This window comes from Ornithodoros turicata, chromosome 1, assembly GCF_037126465.1.
Source record: "Ornithodoros turicata isolate Travis chromosome 1, ASM3712646v1, whole genome shotgun sequence".
Lineage (NCBI taxonomy): Eukaryota > Metazoa > Arthropoda > Arachnida > Ixodida > Argasidae > Ornithodoros > Ornithodoros turicata.
Window position 1 is genome coordinate 96,836,454 of NC_088201.1, and position 8,529 is coordinate 96,844,982.

An 8,529-nucleotide genomic window follows, 5' to 3' on the forward strand; every position below is an offset into this window, starting at 1 on the left:
GGGGTTATCGTGCCTAGCAGGCATCCTCCGCACAGCCCTCGTGAAACGCTATGGACGATGGCTGAAAGCACCGGGTCCGCGTCGTGGCATCGTACTCAAGCCAATGGAGTCGTGTGAAGAATGTCGTGCTAAGGGACACCCCACGAGTGCATGCAGGCCTGTGCGCTCACCGTGGTGAACGCTCACCATTTTAGCCGCCATGTCATGACGACACGAACGATGTTACCACCATTACCTGCTGTATTATAACAACCACGTCATCTGATCCCCAATCCTATGCTCATTTCTGTCAGCAGCAGCAACGTAGCCAAAGCTTTTTGTAACCTGTTGCTCCTGCCATCGCATACTTTGTCCCATGATTAGTGTACAAATGCCCCACATCTTACACAAGACCTGCCTGATAAAATTTTGTAAACAACTATCATCATTCCAATGGCGATTTTGTAATGGCTCCATGCCGTCTGCCAGCTTCCGGCTGGGCTGTCTGCTCGTTACCCTAGGCACCCTGAGACCAGTAGTTTCCTTAGAAGTTGGTCCAGGGCACATATGCCCCCCTCCCCGTGATATTTCCTGGAGCAGAAACTCTAAACACAGCGAGGTGGTGCATGATAATGCGTGTGAAATTTGAAATTGAAAGACTACTGCGTTGCTTGCCGCTATGAGTGCGAGTCACTGATGCCCACTGTAGCCTGAATGAGATGGCTGGGTATTTTCCTACGGGTGCAACTCGTGCGATATGTTTTGGTTAATAAAATATATTCTGCTTCATAGCAAGCTTTTCAAGGGAAAAAATGTATTTCTCCTCAAATTCGTATTGTGGTCCGTACAGATGTGTTTGCAGTGTTCCCCCGGTCTCAAGTTTTTCTTCAGATGAAATCTGGTCAAGGTGACCAATAGCCATTGTTAGTAACCACTGATTCACAGATTCCTGCAAGCAGAAAATCCTAGACAGCCAGCACCCGAAAGATTAAAAAGAAATCAGTAGCATGTGTTCACTATTGGTAGATTGGAGATATTTTATTGAAGAACGCAGCATGTATACATCGTCACGTTTTCTGCATTACTTATGCGTATCAGCTCATGCTTGTAGCCTCAGAATGTTCATTCGTGGATACAGTATCCAACAGCACATTTCATCATTGGCGATGTGGCATACACACATAATGAAGTACCATACAGTCCGCTGCATGTAGGCGCACTTTGACATGAAGGTCTCGCACATACGGCATCAACATATAGCATCCTGGTGGACACAGCCAGATTCATAATATGGGAATAGTAAAAACTTGAAACGTGTTACTCAGCAACGAGTTTCCTTTTTGAGCAATGAAGTAGCAACTGATAGTTGCTTTTGCCATGCTTGTCAGTTGGCAGCTAAGGCCTCAGAGTGTGTGTTTATGGAAAAAAAATGTCCAACAGGGCACCATTCATCATTGGCCACATAATGCTGAACCAGGTACAACACTGGCAAGGGCAGGTGCTTCATAATCAGGGAGAGGGTGGGAAATTTTCAAATGACAGATAAAGACAGTAACACTTAGGAAGTTTGACCTTTGGGCGTCTGGCCATCATATTTGCAGTAGTACTGGATACCTGAATCTGAAAAGGCAATTTTCATATGTTGAAATGACACCCAAGTAAAGGCAAGATGGCAAGAGGACGTAACGCAGAGCGACATGTTGGGATGTTGCTCGTGCTCAACAATGCGGGGAACTGGCGACAGTTGGGAGACAGCTCTGCACAATTATGATACTTACCGACCTTGTCAAAATATCAAAATGGATTCATACTCAGGATGTCGACATCTGAACAGGCTGGTGGAGCTTCAAAAGTGCTAGGAATACCATTCATGTTTCTTTCCACAATTTTCATACACTCAAGCCAAGGTAGAATACCATGATGGCCTCACACATATAGCATCAACGTGTGGACGTGTTTCAACCATGCCTGGGAAGAACGACGGTTTGGGGACAGCTTTGCTATATCTTCATACACTCAAGCCAAGGCAGAATACCATGATGGCCTCACACATATAGCACCAACGTGTGGACGTGTTTCAACCATGCCTGGGAAGAACGACGGTTTGGGGACAGCTTTGGCTATATCTTCATACACTCAAGCCAAGGCAGAATACCATGATGGCCTCACACATATAGCATCAACGTGTGGACGTGTTTCAACCATGCCTGGGAAGAACGACGGTTTGGGGACAGCTTTGCTATATCTTCATACACTCAAGCCAAGGCAGAATACCATGATGGCCTCACACATATAGCATCAACGTGTGGACGTGTTTCAACCATGCCTGGGAAGAACGACGGTTTGGGGACAGCTTTGCTATATCTTCATACACTCAAGCCAAGGCAGAATACCATGATGTCCTCACACATATAGCATCAACGTGTGGACGTGTTTCAACCATGCCTGGGAAGAACGACGGTTTGGGGACAGCTTTGCTATATCTTCATACACTCAAGCCAAGGCAGAATGCCATGATGGCCTCACACATATAGCATCAACGTGTGGACGTGTTTCAACAATGCCGGGGAAGACGGTTCTACGGTTGGGAGATTGTGCACCATTCTCATACTTAGATCCTCACGTGCTGATGGCTGGATTCAGATTTAACACTCTTACGCCATGTTTAAAATATGACAAGCATGCCACGACTAGTCTGTGGATTTATACATAGAAATATATTAATACAAATATTTAGGAAAATTGAAAAATATGCACAGATATGCACAGTCAAAATGGAAAAAGGTAACTTAAATATGAAACACAAACGTGAAGATATGCAGCCTGAGCCAAAGTCGATATGGAAAAACATTCAGTAAATTATGAAGCAAAATGGATGAATATGCATTAAAACACGTGGCAAAGGTGGAGCCGCACAAACTAAATGACGCGTAAATCCACAGTCTAGCCATAATTACAGAACAGCGGCAGGTTAGTTATCTTTACCAGTCTTCCGTCTCTTTCTGGATGAATCGCCCTGATTGGAAGTTGTTTTGGCGGCATCACAGAGCGAGGCAACCTGATGGTCACTCTTCTTGTTATCTCTGAGCTGCAGCCCACGGGACTGACGAGGGTCAACCAACTCCGGTAGAAGGCTATGCGAGTAGAACAGTTGAAGGTGGCCAATCATTTTGCTCCAGAAGCCATCATTTCTCTCGATCTTCTGGACAAAAATTTCCTCACCAGATTATACCACAAAAAGACAAAACTGACGTCGAGTGATGTGGAGCTGTCCCTGCACCTGATAGTGGTAGTCATGGTTTTCCTTCAACGAAATATTACCAGAGTTATCAATAGTGCAAAAGGTGATTTTTTTTGCCCGCACTCCCTCCACAGGGGTAAGGGACCGAGCCGAATAAGGGCACTTCACTTCCACGACAGTGTCGTCACCGACAAGCCCATCAGGTGTTGCAGCAAGGTATGCAAACTCCTGATCAACAACAAGGCCGCATGGTGAAACAGTCACTCCTAACTCATCCTGCAGCTTAGCAATTGCAATGGGCTCAGTGTCGCGACCATATCGGAGAGCCTCGGTGTCAAAATGACCATAGAGCAAGGAACGAACAGTACTTGCACTGCTCGTTGCATCTCGCATCTTGCATACCTTGCCAAAATTAGAAGCGGTGAGTCGCTTTCGCCTCTCCTGCATCCACAAAGTTCTCCCTTCTTGACCTCGAGTATCAGCCTCAAGCTGCTCTGCATCTGGTTGGGAGAGCACAAGGGAATCCTTCTACGCCGCAGCAGCTTCAACATAGTCATCGTGGTTCATGTCTGGAGCATCCACTATGGAACCATAGTGGTTGTCGCTGGAAGCACGCTTGCAAGTTGCACCTTCAAGTGAACGCTTGCAGCGAGCAGCCCCAGAACTCCGATGCCTTATGCAAGCAGCACGAACAGCTGCTTTACGCTTCAGCATAATTTTTGCATACTTCCCAGGGCTGGTGTTGTACACGGCCTTATGTACAGCACGATGGTACTGCTTAGAGTTGAAAGACACGACAGCTCCTGAAGCCCGCATTCCGAATGATCCCCTCTGGGAAAAGTTTATTCTTTTACCGCCAGAAAACTTTGCAACGAGAGAATTGAAATGTTCTGCAGCATTATTGTTAACGTCAAGGATCAAGCTGCTACCATTGTTTGCCAAACGACTCATCGCTACAAGGATTTCATTGAAAAGTCCGCATTTCCTGAGCTCTGGGACGTGATTGACTTCCCCTTCTTTTGGACCACTGCAAAAGTAACCCGCACATTTTGCGTGGTCGCCGAACACATGGAGTGGCCCATTACGGATATCAGCCACCAGGTTCCGAATCTGATCTTGTTTGCTGAACTCAGCCTGCTCTTTGCGATAGTGAATAGCCCTAGCAACTCCAACTCTTAGTCGAACAGCATTATCCAGAAGTAGCTTCTTCAGCGATGGGGGAATGGGGGTTGTTCTCTTTGCCAAAGCAACATCTCGAAGACGACTTACATAGTTTCGAAGAAGGTGGTTGCGACATTCTACCTTCTGAACTACCTGATGCTGGTACGGTGCAGCTTCAAGAATTGACTTGTATGTGCTCGAATCACCGTCAGCGATCAACTGCAAGTACTTTACCCCGTGCAACTCAATGCTGCGCCTGAAGCCTTCAACGACGATATCCTTCTCCATACTGGTAGAGCTGCTGTCCCAGTTCTTGAAGCACAGATGCTTTTTTGGGCTCGACCCTGCCTTGCAACTTGCGCACAGTGTACAAAATTTGTTCCGGACGCCTAGGAACAGTACTTTCTTTGTGCGGTACCCAACAATTACAGCCTGCAAAAACGAAAAAATGTCAGGATTGTATTCCACAAAACTCTACCCCCAATGACAATGTTTCCAGGAATTATGCATCTGTACGCGTATCGTACAAACTAATGCCACAGGATGTATACCACTCTAGTAAGTGTGTTTACCAAAAGACAGCAGTGCCACTACTAGCACCAGAGGGGTCAACTTTTTCCTCCAAATAAATGCTCATAGTGTTCTTTCCACAAATGGTGGGCACAGACTTCCTGTATATCCCGTCTGCCAAGCGGTGTGCAAGATAAATCCTCCTTTTTCGGGCACCTTTATTTAGTGTAGATAACAATATTTACTTACCAAGCCAGAAAGAGCGTCGTACTTGTTCTTGTATGAACGTTTGCACCAAACACCATCGGCAACGACCGTAATTATAGGAAAACCGTCAGCATCGACGTCCCCAGCCTCCCTAGCTAACCGAGCTTCCTCAATGCCTGCTTTTCTTATTTCTTCCCAAGCTGTTTTGTCGATTCCTTTAGCAACAATATCCTGATACTTACTGTACGTGCTACTAGCCATGCCGGGTATGTCCAGAGCTAGGAGCTCGAGAAGGCCTGAGCAACCAGAACCTATAGACACGATACCGTTCACTGCTGAGGAATTGACGTCCATGCGTTGTTGAACAAGTTGATCAACTGGTGCCTCCGTTGTGACTACATCTTTCCTCAGACACATCCTGCACTTCAAATTGAAAGAGCTACACAGACCTCGCCGATGTTCTGATACAATTTCCATGTCAGCCAGTCCGCAACCAAACGGACTATGTACCGACAAACTTTGCAAAGACGAGAAGAAGTGATCCATCTCCACTATACGCCGACCATTCACACTGCTTGTGCGCTGACTCTGTGTCTGGTGAACATTGCCAGTATCGAAAGATGGAGATCGACTGGGTGTAACAGCGGCAGTGATTGGAACGGGGCTTGCTCTGGAACCGGCAAGCTCGTCACAACCTGAACTGCAGGGGACTACATTATCTACCTCAGCTGAATCAGCAAATGATGAATTTGAAGGACGAATTTCGCTTGTGCTCGAAGCGAAACAAGCATTCCGACCGGCATCACTTACAGTTTGAGGAACAACACTACCACCAAAGGTTGAGCCTACAAGGGTATCTGCGCGATGTGGAGTCGTCGAAGTGCAACGATCACTCGGAACAGCACGGCTGGAGCATCCTGCATTACCAAAATCTCTCAAATCCGCAGGATCCGTCACATGCCTGCCTCTACCACGTAAATTCGCAAAGTCCTTCTTCTTACGTTTCCGTTGTCCGTAGACGTGACTTCGAGCCATAATGGGTACCCAGACAACACGAAACCTCACTGGGACGTCCGAAAAAGATCCCCAAATCCCACGTCCCGCGTGGGCAATCCCATAGACGTCCCAGGAACAGCCGCGGAGGGCAACCAGCATGAAGTCCATCATGAGTACTTCGGCGGTCGTAATGGGGACTTCCCTCCCGCTCTCCCACTTTCCTTCTTCTACTCACTCGCAAACACTCGCAAACTGCGAGGCCGAATTATGGCGTCCGTTGGCAACCAGATGGCGCTAATCATTTTAATTTCTCACTAGCTTTGTAATGTTACTCACAGCATTGTTTGAGTAACGCAAAGCCGCTAACGTAGACAATAGAGAATAACGTGCCGCGGATAATTGCATGTCATGGTTTTGAAGTTGGTAACAAGCAAACGGTCATACGGTACTGCGGCTGAGTGAAACTGAACGCCAAAAGTGGCGGGAGCAGGACGGTTGTCCGTTCTTTGTATTTGTGGCTTCCATGATGGCAGCGTTCGTCCGTGCGTATTGCCGCAGTTTGATGTACAAGTGAGAGACATGGACGGCACTATAGGTATGTTTGCTCTTTTTTAGGTAAGGATAGTTTGTCACGGATTCTGTTTTTCATAATGCAGTGAAGTTTTGCGGCGTACGGACATAATTTTCTGGCAGTTCAGAGAGAACACGTTTGACAACGTAGACAGCGTTTAGTGTGCTTTTCCCCAGTTTCAGGGTTCGTTATGAAGACGTTTGACAAGTTGCTAAGTTGAGAAGTTGTTTGAGAACTCGCTACCAATGGCCGAGTCCAGAACAACACTGTAAGTTAGAGTGACAGTGAGTTTTATTATCAAATGCAAATAGTATGAAAACACTGGCTTGTGACAAACATGTATCTTGCACCGTAACACGTTGAATGTCATTACAGGGGATCAGTCAATGAAGGATTTGCCAAGTTACAGCAGCCTCCTATCCATCACAAGCTTTTGGGCTGAACGCAGACATGGTAAGCTGTAGTACTCTTTCTCTAATTTCAGGTAAACCAGGGCCAGTGCATTCATTGCGTGGGAATCAGCTTGTACACATGGATAGCGTAAGCTAGCTTCCAGTACGACAAAAAGGATGCTGTGCCAGGGGTAACTGACTGTCTTCTGTCCTATGCACTTTAAGATTGCTCTCAGCAGAGTATTACTCACTTCCATCTTCTCAGTTCAGAGGAACAAGTCAGCGTCATTTGCAAGGTGGCCCGCTTTTTCATTTCTATCCCAAGCAGAGCACTCAGTGATGCAATTCTTAACATTTTCCTATCTATATAGGTAACCACAACAGTTCTTTCACAGCGGCCTGTCCTGCAGCATCCCAATGAACAACTACTGTACGACCCGTATGGGAATTTTTTTCATGAGCAGATCAACAATGCCAAGGTAATTAAATTTGTGATAGGATTCCAAGTGTGTCCCTGCTTCCAGGGGCTCCATTTGGCATGCCACTGACCTGTATTACCACGTGAGGCTTGCGAACTGGGCATGTTTACCTCCTGTACTGTTTCAGAGCAATCAGTATAAGCTAAATAATGCAATCTATTTATTTTCTGTGTGTATATGCATACTATGTGGACAGTATAAGTACAGCATGGGAGAAAAGTTTACGGAACACGGCACCTGCGTATTTCTTCGTCGGAGCGCTTCCCTGCTAGCTATCACGAAGCGGCCGAATAGGGAATAGGTAGCGAGCTATTGTATCCATCCCTCAGTATGTATGTCCACTCCTTTGTGCTGCTAGGTTGTCGCTCCATTGGAGAAATGCGACACCCTGTTGTTCCGTGAACTTTTGTCCCAAGCTGTACATACAGGTTTTCGCCCCAAGCGGTATCTAAGTAGCTCTTTTTTATTTTTTTAAATTGTATTCTCAATAACAAAACATTTTGTATACCGCCCTGGAAAGAAATGAAGTATGTGATCTAAATATTTAATGACGTCTCGGTTTTGTTTGTTGCCAGGTTACCTCACGAAGATCCGGGTGCCTCAAGCGTCGCTACCTTCTTGGGGGAAAAATGAAATAGACAACTATGTGACAACATCTTTCATCTAGACAACTATGTCGTGACTGTACCACGCACCGCGAACTCAGGAACGTCACAAATCAGGAGCAGCAGATGGAAGCAACAAAGAGGACATTTAAACTGTGTGTACTCAGATACATAGCTTTGTTTCGGTTAGTTAGTTGAAAACTGCACCGCTCGCATATGAGACAAGCATATGTTGCCTTGCGCGTTAGAAAAATCTCTTAAAATTGCCTTTGTAGTAAGCTGTGTATTTTGATAGGGACACGCTATATCAGACAGCAGCTCATGGTGTAAAAATCTGATGCTAACACGGCAAATTCTGAACTGTAATTTTGAAAATTTAATTTCTCAG

The 8,529-nt window shown here is 46.0% G+C and overlaps 1 long non-coding RNA gene across 1 annotated transcript; it reads left to right on the forward strand.

The window, feature by feature from the left end:
- The first annotated feature begins 6,571 nt into the window (after positions 1-6,571).
- On the forward strand, positions 6,572-8,192 carry LOC135366855 (uncharacterized). Its single transcript, XR_010414300.1, has 5 exons — positions 6,572-6,689; positions 6,842-6,933; positions 7,041-7,353; positions 7,429-7,536; positions 8,112-8,192. It is a non-coding gene; the product is annotated as an uncharacterized LOC135366855 (long non-coding RNA).
- The last annotated feature ends 337 nt before the right edge of the window (positions 8,193-8,529 follow it).